Source organism: Arachis hypogaea, chromosome 12 (assembly GCF_003086295.3).
Source record: "Arachis hypogaea cultivar Tifrunner chromosome 12, arahy.Tifrunner.gnm2.J5K5, whole genome shotgun sequence".
Classification (NCBI taxonomy): Eukaryota; Viridiplantae; Streptophyta; class Magnoliopsida; order Fabales; family Fabaceae; genus Arachis; species Arachis hypogaea.
In genome coordinates this window covers 107,718,614-107,734,409 of record NC_092047.1, presented here as the reverse complement: position 1 = coordinate 107,734,409, position 15,796 = coordinate 107,718,614, and positions in this window count along the sequence as shown.

Genomic DNA, 15,796 nt, shown 5'->3' with positions numbered 1-15,796 from the left:
AAGAAAGAAAAGAAAAACGAAGCCCTGCTTTGGCGTCAAGGGAGAAGAAGAAAATTTGGGAGAAAAAGGGCAAACAATTTTTTATCCGATTGAATTGGTAAACTTGCTCCATTTCTTATGAAATTTTAGTATGTTATTTCTGGTGTAGAGATGAATATTAGGATATAACTTGCTAGTTGTATTGCCTTCTCTTTTGTCTGATTTGAGATATCTACTTTGTGGAGGATTTATATTGATTCCATCAGTTTTTATGATATATTTTGTTGATTGTTGAGCCCTAGTGTCACTAGGAAGACTACTTGTGTACCAATTGTTTTGATAGTAGAAGATTTTACTGGACTAGGTCCCGTGAGTTTTTTGTCCCTCTTTTTAGAGATTTTCCCACATTAAAATTCTGGTGTCTGATTATTTAATTTCTGCCATTATATTTGTTGTTTGGAGTATCTTTGATATTGTCTATTTAATTGCATAGGTTGTAGAAAAATTATTTTTAATACTTCTACTATTAGACAAGTTCTTGTTTGAACCATTGTTGAGTTTTCCAACATATATCTCTTTGTACAACTTTAAGTTGTTTTTCATAGCTATATATATAGCGGGAAAAAACAAAATTACGTATTTATTCCTATTTACATTCAAATTTTTTTTTTACCATTCGTTTGATTTTGGTCGCAAACACTCCCTTCTTTTTTTCGGTCAAGAATAGTCAACCCTAATAGCAATAATCCAATATGAAACTGTGGGCTTGGCCCAATATTGGTGAACGCAATTGGGTTTGAGTTGGACCCAATGCAATCAAGGGTTAGAAGATGTTTCCCTCCATAACCAAAAAAGTAAAAAGCGTGTTTCTCTACCCACTAATATATAGTCATGGAATAACAACAATCATGAATAGTTACCAAAACAAAAAACAACAATCATCAATGTCCAAATCATCATCATCATTTCATTTTTATCATTGTTTAATAAGTTCTTTAGACAAAAAATAAAAAATAAAAAAGAAAAAAATAAAATCATTACCACTCAGGCACGGACCCATGCATAGTAGTGAGGGGGCAGTTGCCCCCACTCTCATTTCATATTTTTCAACAATATATATATATATATATATATATATATATATATATATATATATATATATAATATGCCCCCATTTTAAATTTTAAATGACCCCATTACAAATAAATAAAGTCCAATTGTTAAAATCTCTAAATCTATTTTATCTTTCTATCATTTTAACTATCAGTTACCCTAATCAAATTTAGTCTTCTTCTATTCTCAAATCCCAGCCACCACTCATATATTCTTTTAAACCCTCTTTTTAATTTTATAATTTCAACCTTCTTTTCTAATCCTTATCTAGTGGACATTTTCTCTTCATCAGAAGATAAATTTTAAATTCTCTATTTTGTTTTATATAGCTCTCTATGACTTTATTTATTTTTCAATTTCATTATTTCTCTTTTTGATATTTTCAATTGCAAATTTTAACTCAAACAATTATAATTTAGGTATTAATCTATTTTTTTATTCTCTTCATAAATTTATATATTTTATTTTATTCTCAATTTAGTGATCCTTATTATTTATTTGTTTATCTTTCGTTCTATTCTATTATATATAATTATGTTGCATATAAATTTTTAAAGTGAATTGATCAATTTACTAATTTAAAATATATATTTTTTTATTTTTAGAAATAATAATGAAAAAATATTTCAAAAGAACCACTAGAATTTGAAGTCACTCTATTAGTCTCTTCTAATAAAAATAAATTCTTAGAATTGAAGCAACAAAAGTTAGTGGTTAATGTAATTTTTGGTTTTTTTTGTATTCAAATAATTAATGTGCATTTTTATATTTTTAAATTTAAATTAATATATCTTTTGATAGTAATGTGCATTATTTTTGCCCCCTCAACATAAATTTTCTGGGTCCGTCACTGTTACCACTAGAGAGTTCTCAGATGAGATCATTCTTATAATTAATTACTACTTGTTTCTATTAAATAAATTTTTATTCAAAACAATTTATGCGCGTATAGTGAAAACATTTTAAAGCGACATTTTGACAAAATAAATAAATAACCTACTTCTTAAAATAAACACAATCAAACATATACCTTATCACGATTGCAACAAAAATTTATGCTAGCTATTGTCATAAAATCAAATTATTCTGTTTTAATTTAGTTATTATTAGTAGGAAAGTCACTAGTTGATGTAATAATACATTATTTGGATAATACTTTTATGTACGGACACTTTGTTAAAGTTAAATTATAATAACGATTCCTAAATAAATTCTTCAAATTAAAGTTAGTGTTCTGATTGGTACTAAATAAATTATTTCAAAAGTTAAAATCATAGAGGGCTCTTGCCATTCCTCATATATGGTACTAAATATTTTTAAATTCATAAACTAGTTAATTGTACAATTATTATGAAAGAAAATTAAAGAGGTGGGCCAAGTCCCATTTACTAACTTTAGGAAGATTAATATTCTTTAATTTAATAAAGCATAATCTCTCAAACATTTATATTGTGGGGAAGTATATTCTCACTTGAAGCTTTGGATATTTGATCCTCCATTAGCACTTAGCTTTTGTAACTAACCAATAAAAAAAACCAAGTAATTTCAACATGTCAAATGTCTTACTCGGAACCATTTCATAGAATCCAAGGTGGTACATAGTATATTATTACTATGATCTCTTTCAAATTTATTATAAAATGCTTAATAATTGATCATGTCTTTTTGCTTTTAGATTCTATAGTAAACAAAAGTTGATCGGATTAAGACCCTTGATGATGTCATGGGACATATGTCATTTACATGTATAAGCTCATGGATTGGTTCCTTTAGCTTTAGATGTGTTTTGTCTCTTGTCTTACATGTTAGTGTTGGAAATTTGAGACTAATTACACATCAAATTTCTGACAAATGTACCAATAAGATTAACTTGCATTTCATTTTCAATCTCTAAACCAAATGCTATTATCATATTCCAATTTCCAACCGTTAGGGTGAGATCTTTCAAGATACATTGGCCAAGTGTGTCCTTTTTTTAACACCAAAAAATTAAAATAAAGTTGATTAATCTTTATTCTTGTGCCAAATCAATGAGAGAGTATATACTGAAGGGTAGTGTCAGGTATCAATTTACCTATTTTAGTCATGTTCGGATTAGATTTATAATATAATAATCAATTTTCCTATTGTATATTTTTAATAATATTAAATAAAGTTCTAATCAAAGCTAAAAATACTTAAACATTGATGTAGATTTAGAAATTTATATATGCTCTACGAATAGAGATGATCATGAGATAAATTTAAGCGAATTTTCGTATTATTTGATTTTGTTCTGTGTTATTCAAGAGCCCATCTTATATCAGATTGGCTAATTATTTATTTTTGATCGTATAAAAATGAGACGTATACTCGGAGTTATAAATTATATTGTCATTTTTATTTTCAAATAAATCAAATAATTTTTTATATTTTATTTGTTGTTTTACATTTTAGCTATGTAAATTTATTGTTTCTATTATGAGTTAAATTTTGACAACTACAACTAAAAAAACTGCTCATGATCTAAAATATTCAAAAGAAAAATAATAAAATCATCGTTAATATATGAAATAAGTATTGTTTTGGTTCCTAAAATTTAGAGTCAAAATTAATTTTATCTTCAACGTTATTTTGAATTTAAAATCGTCCCAACGTTATTTTTAGTATTAAAATTAAATTTTATTATTAAATTACCCCTAATAAAAAAAATATAAAATTAAAAAAAAAGACACAGGAGGAGAAAGGAAGAGGAAGAAGGGGGAAAGGTCGTCGCCATCGCAACTCACCGTCGCCCTCGTAGTGCCGCGATTCACTGTCGCCCTTGCAGCGCCGCGACTCCCCCTCACAGCAACGCGCCTAGCCCTTGCCCTCCTCGTGTTCCTTGTCATCGTCGGGGAGGTGATGGTGGTGGTGGTGATGGTGTTGCTACTACTGACCTCGCCATCACTTCACGTCTTCGTCGCTGCTCCTCGCTGATTCTACTTCTGCTTCGGCTGATTTCTGTTTTCGGTTCAGTTTTTGCTTTCGATTTGGCTTCTGCTTTTGATTTGGCTGCGGCTTCTTCGTCTGTTTTGGCTTCTGCTTCTGATTCAACTTTTGCTTATGCGTCTGCTTCTGTTTTTGTTATTTTCTGATTTCATTGTTGTGTGTTGATTTTGTTGTTGAATTTGATGTTGTTTCTGAATTTGAATAATGTATTATTATTGGTGTTGAATATTGTGTTCTTGAATCTGATTATTGGTATTTGATGGGAGGATAGTGGTGATGGTAAAAGTGGTAATAGTGGAGGATATTTTTGTCTATAAACAGTCAAAAGGACGGTTTTAATACAAAAAATACCGTTGGAGGCAATTTTAAATCTAAAATAACATTGAGGATGGATTTAATTTTTGAAACATATAAAAATTTTTAGTAAAACAATTATTTGACGACTATTATTATGATAGGTATGTTGGTTATTAAATTTTGACAAAATTTAAAAGTGTAGTTTAAACTTATATTTTTTTATTATTTGATAACATTTTTTAATTTGCTAATACTTTTATCTTTATCTTTTTTTATTTTTAAAATAAGAAGTATTTTAAAATATAAAAAATGTAACTTTGATTTTGATTACAATCTTTAAGTATTATCAAAATCTTATAATTATTATATATATATTACACGCACTTAAATTTTAAGGTTCAACTATTAATTAGTTGAATTTAAATCCACTTATAACTCACAGCTAAGTAAACAGAGTTTTAACCTTAAGGTATTATTTAGAAAAAAAAAATAAAGATTAGATTAAATTTTTGTATTATATTTGGTATAAAGTGTAAATGACTGAGTTATATCTCAGTATGTTGTTTAATTTAAGATAAAAATAAAGATTTAAATAACTAAAATTATTAAAATATTCTTACTAATTAAAAAAATTAAAATAAAACTATACCCATAACCATCCTCTCTCTCTGTATGTCCTTCTCTCTTTCTCCAGCAAACCAGCAGCGGCGATTTCTCTCAACAGCAACGGCCGCAACAATGAGTAATGTCGTGTGTTCTGTTGCATCGCAAGCATTTATTGGTTGCGTCGTTGCTGGTCCACCATACCGTCTCTGTTCTTTGTGCTCGTTGCGCTACCTTTATTCCAGTTTTGGAGAAGAAAATTCGAGTTCTTGATCTGTGCTCCTTTTATTCCTTGTTCGATAGCGACTTTTTTCTTTGTCGTCGTTGTCTCCTCCTCCTCTTCTTCCTTTTTTCTTCTTCTCTTCAACCTCCTTCTTTTTTATCTTCTATTCTAATTTCTTCTCTTTTCTATTCTAATTTTAAAATCTTCTTATTTTTGAGATTGTTGTATTTGATTTTCACATATGTTTATGAGATTATTGTTGTTTTTTGTATTATTGTTGTTGGTAGTGGTAGAATTCAGTGATAACAGAAGTGTAATAGTGGGAATGAGAGGTGAGGTGGGATTGGGGTGAGAGGTGATATAAGGGTTGTAAAAGTGTTGGTTATGAGGAGTAGACTTGGAATATGAAATTTTGAATGAAAGTATTTTAGGAAAGAAAACTAATAAAGTTTTAGTCTTCATCCCAAAAAATTTTAGTTTCCTATGTTTTTACTTTTTAGAGATAATGAAGAGGTTAAAATTTTGTATTCTGAGACTAAAATTTTAATTTTAGCTTATGACTATCAAATATGACGTTGAGTCTTAATCTTTTCGTTTTAATCCTAATACCTCATAATAAATGCAGGCTAATGAATGAAAAGATAAATAGCATGTATCATTATTTTAAATAGGACTTAGTGTTTCTATAAATGTTGTTGTGTTTTTAGAAAAGTCATTTTAGAAAAAAAATTATAGCTTATTTTGTGTTTTATTACTCTTCTAACTCAAAGCTATTTATTCATTTGACAAATAATATTTGTACTTTTTTATATTTTTCGTATTTTTTATGGTATAAAAAATAATTTTTTCTTATTTTTCATCAATTATTTCTAATACAAACAAAAAGTATACACAAAAATAATACATATAATATTTTTATTTTTTTCATTTCTATGATAACATTCACTTAAAATTAAGTTTAATAGCATAAGCATATAGTGGATACTACAATAATAAAAATTTTATAATTATTTTTATATAAAATTATTTTTTTTATCTTTAGATAATAAATTATATAGTTAAATTTTGATATTTATAAAAATGTTGTCTTTATTTAAAATATGACTAAATAAATAAATCACACTTTTAAATAAAATACCTTTATAAAAAAATATTTTTACTATCTTCATTTAAAGAATTACCTAAACATATTTGTAAGACAATCGGCCCTACCACAAAATGGATGAATTGATTTGGACAATGAAAGTGGGTAGGGGGAAAATTACATGTGAAAGACACGCTGGCGCACTTATTTATCACCATATTCAAAAGATGCTTTTACCTTACAACCAAAAATTTAAATTTTAAATTTAATTGGAAAGTGTTTTAATGGAAGAAATGTGTGGTCTAAATAAGATTCAAAGTGGAAAAGAGAGGGTGTGGATTGCTTTTGGTTTAAAGGAAAAAGATGAATAGGAGTTTGTGATGAGGAAAATGGAGCAATAGTTTTGTCACAAACCATTTATGGATATATGGATTGGAATTGGACCAAGTATTTTATTTATGATTAATCCAACTATCAAAGACCTTAATTCTTTGACTTCATAATGTGTTTCTACACCTTAGACACACTCGTGTATATATTAATAAGAAAAAAAAAAGGGGGACACAATCAATTTATGTAAAACTGTGACGCACGGTTTATTTTAGATCATGAAAAGAATTCGGTATGAATACTAAAAATTAACTATATAAGTATGTTTATTATATATTATATATTTTAGCATCTCAAACACATTTTAAACACGATAATTATTATTAATATTCGTTCGACATGTGTATCCTTCGTATCTAATCGTATTTTAATAAAAAAAAATATTTTTTAAATACGTTTAAATACATTTAAATACTATCACGTGTCATGGCCAGCATATTTAATTTTATTTTTAATATATATTTTTGAAATGAATTTAAAAATAGTATATATTATTATTTATTAAAACAAAAAATTATTTTAAATATTTTATATAATTAAAAAATATATTAAAAGCAATTAAAAAAATAATTTATACTTTAATATTAATAAAATATCATAATATATCATTATAATTTATCTAAAAAATACTTTATATTTTATATATATATATATTTTATATATATATATATGTTCATGTGTAATGTGTATCTTATATCACATTGGGTCCTATATCTGTGTCATACATCATAGTTATTAACCAAATTGAATAGATGAATAAATGTTTTGAATTTATCGATTTTAAAATTAAAAGAGGAAGAGTTTTATAAAAAGAGATACGACTAAGAAGAAAACGTAAGACAAATTCACATATGTTTTATTTATTAATTTATTTTGTTCATATGATAAATTTAGGTTAATTTATAAATCTCTATGAAAATAAAATTTGGAATTTGGCTACCAAAAAATCATTTTTTTGGTGTCTTACCAAAAAAATATTTGAGAATTAGTTTTCAGCCTTCCTTTCGGTTAAAAGTTGCAAAAAAAAAAATCTTGAAAAGGAAAATTTTAGAGAAACGGAAAAAAAAAGTAAAGAAAGAGCTTAATTTTATTTGAATATCTTCTTATTCACAAGTTTAAATATAGATAAATGAAAGATCAATAAAGCATAATCTCTTTATAAAATAAAATTTTAAAAATATTATATACACATAAAAATATCAATTTTTAAATAACTATTATATATTTATATGTATGTTTTTGTACATGTTTTCTTCTTTACTCAAATTTGTACCCTCACCTTAAATCACTAATTTCATGTCCCCAAAATTACCTGAAAGATCATGTAATTTTTATTCCTCAGATTTTCTAATTTTATCACATATATGAATAACACAATTCATTTAAATAATTTACCATGAATTTAACTAACATTCACAGATTCACTCACTACAATTTAGTTATTTGTTCCATTTTCCATATACTAACTAGTAATTACATTTGTCATGGGGTTGGTTGGCAAATTGATAAAAGAATATATATAATATTCATTTTGTAATAAAAAGAAATAAGGATAAAAATAGCTAAGACACTTTGTTGGTAAGCTTTTTTTATATAAATAAAATAAATTATTTATTTATTTAAATAAATCGATTTTTAGATTTATCGTTTTAAACATTTAGTTATAATTTTATTGGCACAAAAAACGAAAATATATATTATAATATTTGTACAAATACTAATAGCAAAAACGTTGTTGAAAGATTTTTTTCAGTTTCACTCTTTTTAACAGCGAAAACCAAGAAAAAAAATGCATGAATTTGCACTTCTATTACTAACAAAAAATAAGATAGTAGCGATTATAAATAACGCACCGTTTGCTGGTGCTTTTTGAAACTACATTACTTGCCAAAATTTTATTTGTGTGAGAGGGAGAGGTGTTGTAATGCCGAGAAGAATAGAGAAATAGAGGAGAAGAGAAAAAAAGAAAAAAAGAAGAGTGGGAGAAAATGTCGCGCAATAACGATATTAATCGACTAAATAACTTAATAATATAGAACAAGTTGGAGATCGTGCATCATACCGACCAAACAATGCTTTATCATGTTCAACAACATCGAAAGTTAGTTGTATGACTCTTCCCATATCACTTAGAAGTACCCTAACTAGAACAGATGGATTACGTTCTATCATGGGAAATATTACCTTGTAGATCAGATTGCTATCCAGTGATGCGTGATCTTGGGATATAATTGTTGCCAAACATGTATATTGTGTCTCATACTTACGAATTTTCTAGTATCTAAGATTCTGCTGATAAATAACCCGAATGTTCCATCTACAACCAGTTGCATAATGCTTGCAACGACAGTAGTACTTCATTCGATCATATTCAATTACCCAATACTCAGCGCTTCTTCGAATATTGTAGTCTTTTATGGCTAGGTTTACAAACTTTTTGTTATAGAATATGTGTCCGAGTCACAACTCCACACTCCCACCTAGTTGTAGACATCGGGGCTTCCGGGACTAAAAGACAACGGATCAATCTTCATGGCATCAAGGTCCAATGTAGAATAATATATAGTTCGGAACTGTTAGTGTTGCAAGTGTGAGGAGTGTTGAAGTTAGTCCCACATCAAAGAAAGCATGGAAGAGTGAGGAGTTTATAAGATGAGAGACCCATTAACTTGACACCTTAAGGTTTTGAGTTAGATGTGGTGTCATCTCATCTTATGTTCTCTCGCTTGATTCTTCCCCGAAGTCTCCCCGATTGTCGAGAGCTCCTCACGATTGGCCCAACAAGTGGTATCAGAGCCGATGGTTTAATCGGTTTGGTTTTAAAGGAGTATTCAAGGTGAAGCATCGAAAGTCTTCCCGGCAAAGGTGGTCCGGGCGGCGTGTCCCGCGGTGTTTTGCGGCGGTGTGATGAACGAATACTCGTGGTGGTGGAGGAGCTAGAAAGAAGAGAGCGAGGTTTGACTAATGCCTCCTCCCAGTCAGAAGCACTTGTTTCAGAGTCACGGGGGAGAAGTCAAAGTAGAAAATCTCACAGTTCTGACAGGTCAGAGAGTCGAAGCAAGTCAAGAGGAAAGTACAAGCCAAGAAAAGAGTTCATTTGTCACCATTGTGGCAAGCCGGGGCATATCAAGAGGTATTGTAGATTCTTGAAAAGAGAACAATCAAGGGGAATAAACGAAGACAAAGGTAAAGATAGTGATAAAGAGATTGCTGCTATTGTTTATGAAGATGTTCTTATCACATATGATGAAAATTATGTGAATCTTGTCTGTGATGATTCCACTTGGATTATGGACTCTGGTGCCTCATGTCATGTCACTCCGAGGCGTGAATTTTTCACTTCCTATACTGCTGAAAATTTTGGCAAGATCAAATTGGGAGATAAAGGAGTGTGTGATATCATTGGTATGGGTGATATGTGGCTTGAAACTAACATGGGATGCAAGTTGCAGTTGAAGAATGTTAGGCATGCGCCAGATATGCGGTTCAATCTCATTTCAGTGAAGGCATTGGATCAAGAAGGGTATTGCACTTCCTTTGGTAGTGGAAAATGCAAGATTACCAAAGGAGCTCTCATTGTTGCTAGAGAAGACAATAGTCTCACTACTCTCTACCGGTTGCAAGCAAAGTTGTGCAAAGAAGAGATGAATGTAGCTGATGATTCCTCTTCTGATTTGTGGCATATACGTCTTGGTCACTTGAGCGAGAAAGGACTAAGCGTCTTGGCCAAGAAGCACTCACTTCCAGTGAAAGGTACAACTTTAAATACTTGCACTCATTGTTTTGTTGGAAAGCATGCTAGAGTATCATTTCATAATTCTGGACCTCATAGGAGATCACATGTTCTAGATTTAGTTCACACTAATGTTTGCACTATGGATGCTAAGACACTAGGTGGTGCATCATATTTTGTTACTTTTATTGATGATTACTCTCGAAAAGTGTGGGCTTTTGTTTTGAAATCTAAAGACTAGGTGCTCGGAATCTTCAAACACTTTCATGCAAGTGTTGAAAGAGAAACAGGAAGGAAATTGAAATATGTTCGAGCAGATAATGGTGGTGAATACAGGGGTCCATTTGAGGAGTATTGTAAAGGACATGGGATCAAGCTTGAGAAGACGGTTCCTAAGACTCCTCAACATAATGGAGTTGCAGAGAGAATGAATCGCACTATCAATGATAGAGTCAGGTGTATGCTCTCTCATGCAAAGTTGCCTAAATCCTTTTGGGGTGAAGCGATGAGGACTGCAGTAGATTTGATCAACCTTTCTCCTTCTGTTCCACTTAATGGTGATGTTCCAGAGAAAGTTTGGAGAGGAAAAGATGTCCCCTATAGTCACTTGAGAGTGTTCGGCTGCAGGGCTTTTGTTCACATTCCAAGAGATGAAAGGTCTAAACTTGATGGAAAGTCAAAGCAGTGTATCTTCATGGGTTATGGTCACGAAGACTTTGGTTATAGATTATGGGATCCGGTGAGCAAGAAGATAAGTAGAAGCCGAGATGTGATTTTTCTTGAAGACCAAACTATTGAAGATCTTGAGAAGACAGATAAGCCAACAGTAACTGTTAGACGCTCTGTTGATGATGAACCTGGTCCTTCCACTAGACCTCCTGTTGATGGAGGAGATGTACAAGTTGATAATGATGGTGATGATTTGCATGATGAACCTACACCTCAACCTGAAGTGCCAGATGTTGAAGTTCCACCTGAACCACCAGTTGAGCCTGAATTGAGAAGATCTACTAGAGAGCGTCATCTTTCTCAGAAATACTCTCCTCATGAGTATGTGATGAATACTGAGACTGGGGAGCCAGAGAGCTACCAGGAAGCTATGTCTGATGAGCATAAGGAAGATTGGTTGAGGGCCATGCAAGAAAAAATGAAATCCTTGCATGAGAATCATACTTTTGAATTGGTGAAGTTGCCGAAGGGTAAGAGAGCATTCAAGAATAAATGGGTGTTCAAGTTGAAAGCGGATGAAAATGTCTCACGGCCAAGATACAAAGCTCGATTGGTTGTGAAAGGCTTTGAGCAAAAGAGAGGTATTGATTTTGAGGAGATTTTCTCTCCAGTTGTGAAGATGTCCTCTATTCGAGTTGTGCTTGGATTGGCGGCTAACTTGAATTTAGAGGTTGAGCAGCTTGATGTGAAGACTGCATTCCTTCACGGTGACATAGATAAAGAAATCTATATGGAACAACCAGAGGGTTTCGAGGTTAAAGGAAAGGAGCACCTTGTATGCAAGTTGAAGAAGAGCTTATATGGGTTGAAGCAAGCACCAAGGCAGTGGTACACGAAGTTTGATTCCTTCATGGAACGTCATGGGTATAGTAAGACTTCTTCTGATCATTGTGTCTATGTTAAGAAATTCTCTGATGGTGATTTTATAATTCTCTTGCTTTATGTTGATGACATGTTGATTGTTGGTCATGATACTAAAAAGATTGAAAGTCTTAAGAAAGACTTGAATAGATCCTTTGCTATGAAGGATTTGGGTCCTGCAAAGAAAATCCTTGGCATGAGTATCACTCGTGACAGGAAGAATGGAAAACTGTGGTTGTCACAGCAGAAGTACATTGAGAAGGTTTTAGAGAGGTTTAGCATGAGTAATTCCAAACCTGTTAGTACTCCACTTGCTAGTCATTTCAAGCTGAGTTCACAGCAATGTCCTACAAGTGAGAAAGAGAAAGCAGAAATGAAGAAGATTCCATATGCATCTGCAGTTGGCAGTTTGATGTATGCTATGGTTTGCACCAGGCCGGATATTGCTCATGCCGTTGGAGTTGTTAGTCGGTTTCTCTCTAATCCTGGCAAGGAACACTGGCAAGCAGTGAAGTGGATTCTCAGATACCTTAATGGTACTTCCAGAGTTTGTTTATGCTTTGGGAGTGGCCAACCTGTGTTGGATGGTTACACAGATGCGGATATGGCTGGGGATCTTGATTCAAGGAAGTCTACTTCTGGTTATATGATGACTTTTGCAGGGGGAGCTGTGTCATGGCAATCTCGACTTCAGAAATGTGTTGCTTTGTCTACTACAGAGGCAGAATACATTGCTGTTGTTGAAGCTTCTAAGGAACTCTTGTGGATGAAGAAATTCCTACAAGAGTTAGGCATCAATCAAGAGAAGTTTGTGTTATTTTGTGACAGTCAGAGTGCTATCCATCTCAGCAAGAATCCGACGTTTCATTCTAGATCGAAGCACATAGAGGTGAGGTATCATTGGATACGTCAAGCGCTTGAGATGAAGTCATATGCACTTGAGAAGATCCATACTGATGATAATGGTTCAGATATGATGACTAAGAGTTTACCTGCAGTGAAGTTTGATTCCTGCAAAGAGAAGGCGGGTTTGGTGGAGCAGCCTATCCCCACTTGAGTTGGTGAGGGAGAGATTTGTTGGTGGGTCCCCAACCAAGTGGGGCCCACAAGCTTTATAAAAAAAAAGGAAATAAAGAAACAAAATGTGGCTTGAGCCACGAGAGAAGAGAGAGAGAGTTGGATCCTTTCAATTTGAAAGAAAGGAAGCAAAGCACAGTGCTGCGGCGTCGAAGGAGAAGAGAAATTTGGGAGAAAAGGGCAAGCCAATCTTGATCACATTGACTTGGTAAACTTGCTCCATTTCTTATGAAATTTTAGTATGTTATTCCTGGTGTAGAGATGAACATTAGGATATAACTTATTTGTTGTATTGCCTTCTCTTTTGCCTGATTTGAGATACCCACTTTTGTGGAGGGTTTATGTTGATTCCACCAGTTTTGGTGATGTATTTTGTTGATTGTTGAGATGCCCTAGTGCTACTAGGAAGACTGTTTGTGTACCCATTATTCTGATAGTGGAAGATTTTTCTGGACTAGGTCCCGTGGATTTTCTAGCTCCTCCACCACCACGAGTATTCGTTCATCACACCGCCGCAAAACACCGCGGGACACGCCGCCCGGACCACCTTTGCCGGGAAGACTTTCGATACTTCACCTTGAATACTCCTTTAAAACCAGACCGATTAAACCATCGGCTCTGATACCACTTGTTGGGCCAATCGTGAGGAGCTCTCTCTTCTCTCGTGGCTCAAGCCACATTTTGTTTCTTTATTTCCTTTTTTTTTTTTAATAAAGTTTGTGGGCCCCACTTGGTTGGGGACCCACCAACAGGAACTTGAAAATGAGAGGAAAGAGAAGGTGATAGTGGTAGGATAAATCGTGATTGTGCAAATTCGGAATCTTGTGTTTTTGGAATGGACTCCATCTCATTGTCACTATCGTTCTCAGAATCAGTTCAACCCAATCCTCGTTTATCTCGGAATCTTTTGAAAAATCGGCATTCGATGGTACAAATAATGCTTCTTTTGGCACCCAATGCCGGATCCTCGACTGTGGCACGCTCTCGGCGTAAAACTCGACATGTTTGAATATGAAGATGAAAAACTTTCACCTATGTACACGATCTCAATGTAAAATTTCATTGCTTGTTGAGTCACAATCTTTCCATGCACTTCGAACATAGCACAAATATGCTTGTAAGCTAAAACACTTTATAATGCATTCTTTGACTTTCATCGACAAATAGAAATCGATATCCTATTTTCTTTATATGTTTCCTTCCCAGTAAATCCAAGTTCACTAGAGTTAAACTTTTCAATTCAATCAATGACTATAACTGCCATGTTTACATTGTAACTTGATCATTGCATTAAAAAACACACCATCATTACATCTAATTGTTACATTAGGATAAACAACAATATTAAAACATTCAATTGCCATTTTATAATAACTTTAAGATAAAAAAATTGAATGAGAGATCGAGATAAGAAGAATGATACATAAAGGTGTGGTGTGTGATTGTGCTAAGCTGCTTTAGTATTTATAGAGAAGTTTTTGAATGTTAATACTTCTATTTTTATTGTTATAATATACAAATTTAGGAGAAAATTTTACCACAATTTTACTTTTTATAGGGACGAAAATACCTTCTTATTTTTAGCGAAATTGTATACCACTTATGCTAAAAAAACAACAAAAATAGATAAAATTTTTCAATGCTATTTTTCATACTAATATCAATGTAAATTTCGTATATCACGTTTTTGCTTTTGTTGCCAATGAATTTGCAATTGAATATTTGAAAAAATAAATTTTATAAATTAATTTAATTAAATAAATAAATAATTTATTTTATTTAAATAAAAAAACTTTTGTTAGTATGTCAATCTAAGAATTTTTTTATATTAGATTGGATTATTAGAGGTGAATTTTCTAATAACTTAAATGATGTATTATACGTTATTGTGAACTTTTGCAAAACGTCAAAATATCAATAATGTTTTATTTTTTCATAATTAAAATATATTTTTTAATTTTGTATAATTAAAAAATGTTTTTTTTTTTATAAAATATCAATAATATTTTATTTTTTATAATTAAATTTTTTTTATTGTAAAATAACATTTTATAATATCATTATAATAATATAAAATACTAAAATAGTGAAATATTTTTGTGTTTCATACTAAAATCATCTATATATACAAAGTTTAACCTCAATCTAACACATTATGAAAGCGGCAAAAAATGTACATCAATACACATTACCACACAATGAGAGTATCAAATATCAATTAATGTGAAATATGAACGATTATTTTATACCGATTTAATAATTTTAATATATTAAGTTTAAATATAATCCAAATGAAATAATAGATCATATTAATTTAAATCTCTTGATATACCAATTATACGAAAGATTAATGATATAAATACGAGATTCTTAAAATAAATATAAGGGTAAAGTATTAAATTGGTCCTTTACGTTTAAGTGTAATCCTGTTTTGGTCTTTAAAATTTAAAATGTTCTATTTGAATTTAAAAAACAAATTTATTTAAATTCAATGTAGTCTTACTGTGAGGTTAAAATTAAATAATTAACGAAATGTCGTACATGACAGCAGTACAAGGTCGATAATTTAGAGAATACGTACAAGTTACAGAGGTACAAAATCAACATAGATGCATCAATACATTTATTTATTATCTTCCTTGGTTTTATAGAAAATATTTCATTTAAATTATAAGAAAAATGATATATAAATGTATTGATGCATCTACGGTTGATTTTATGCCTCAGAATCTTATAC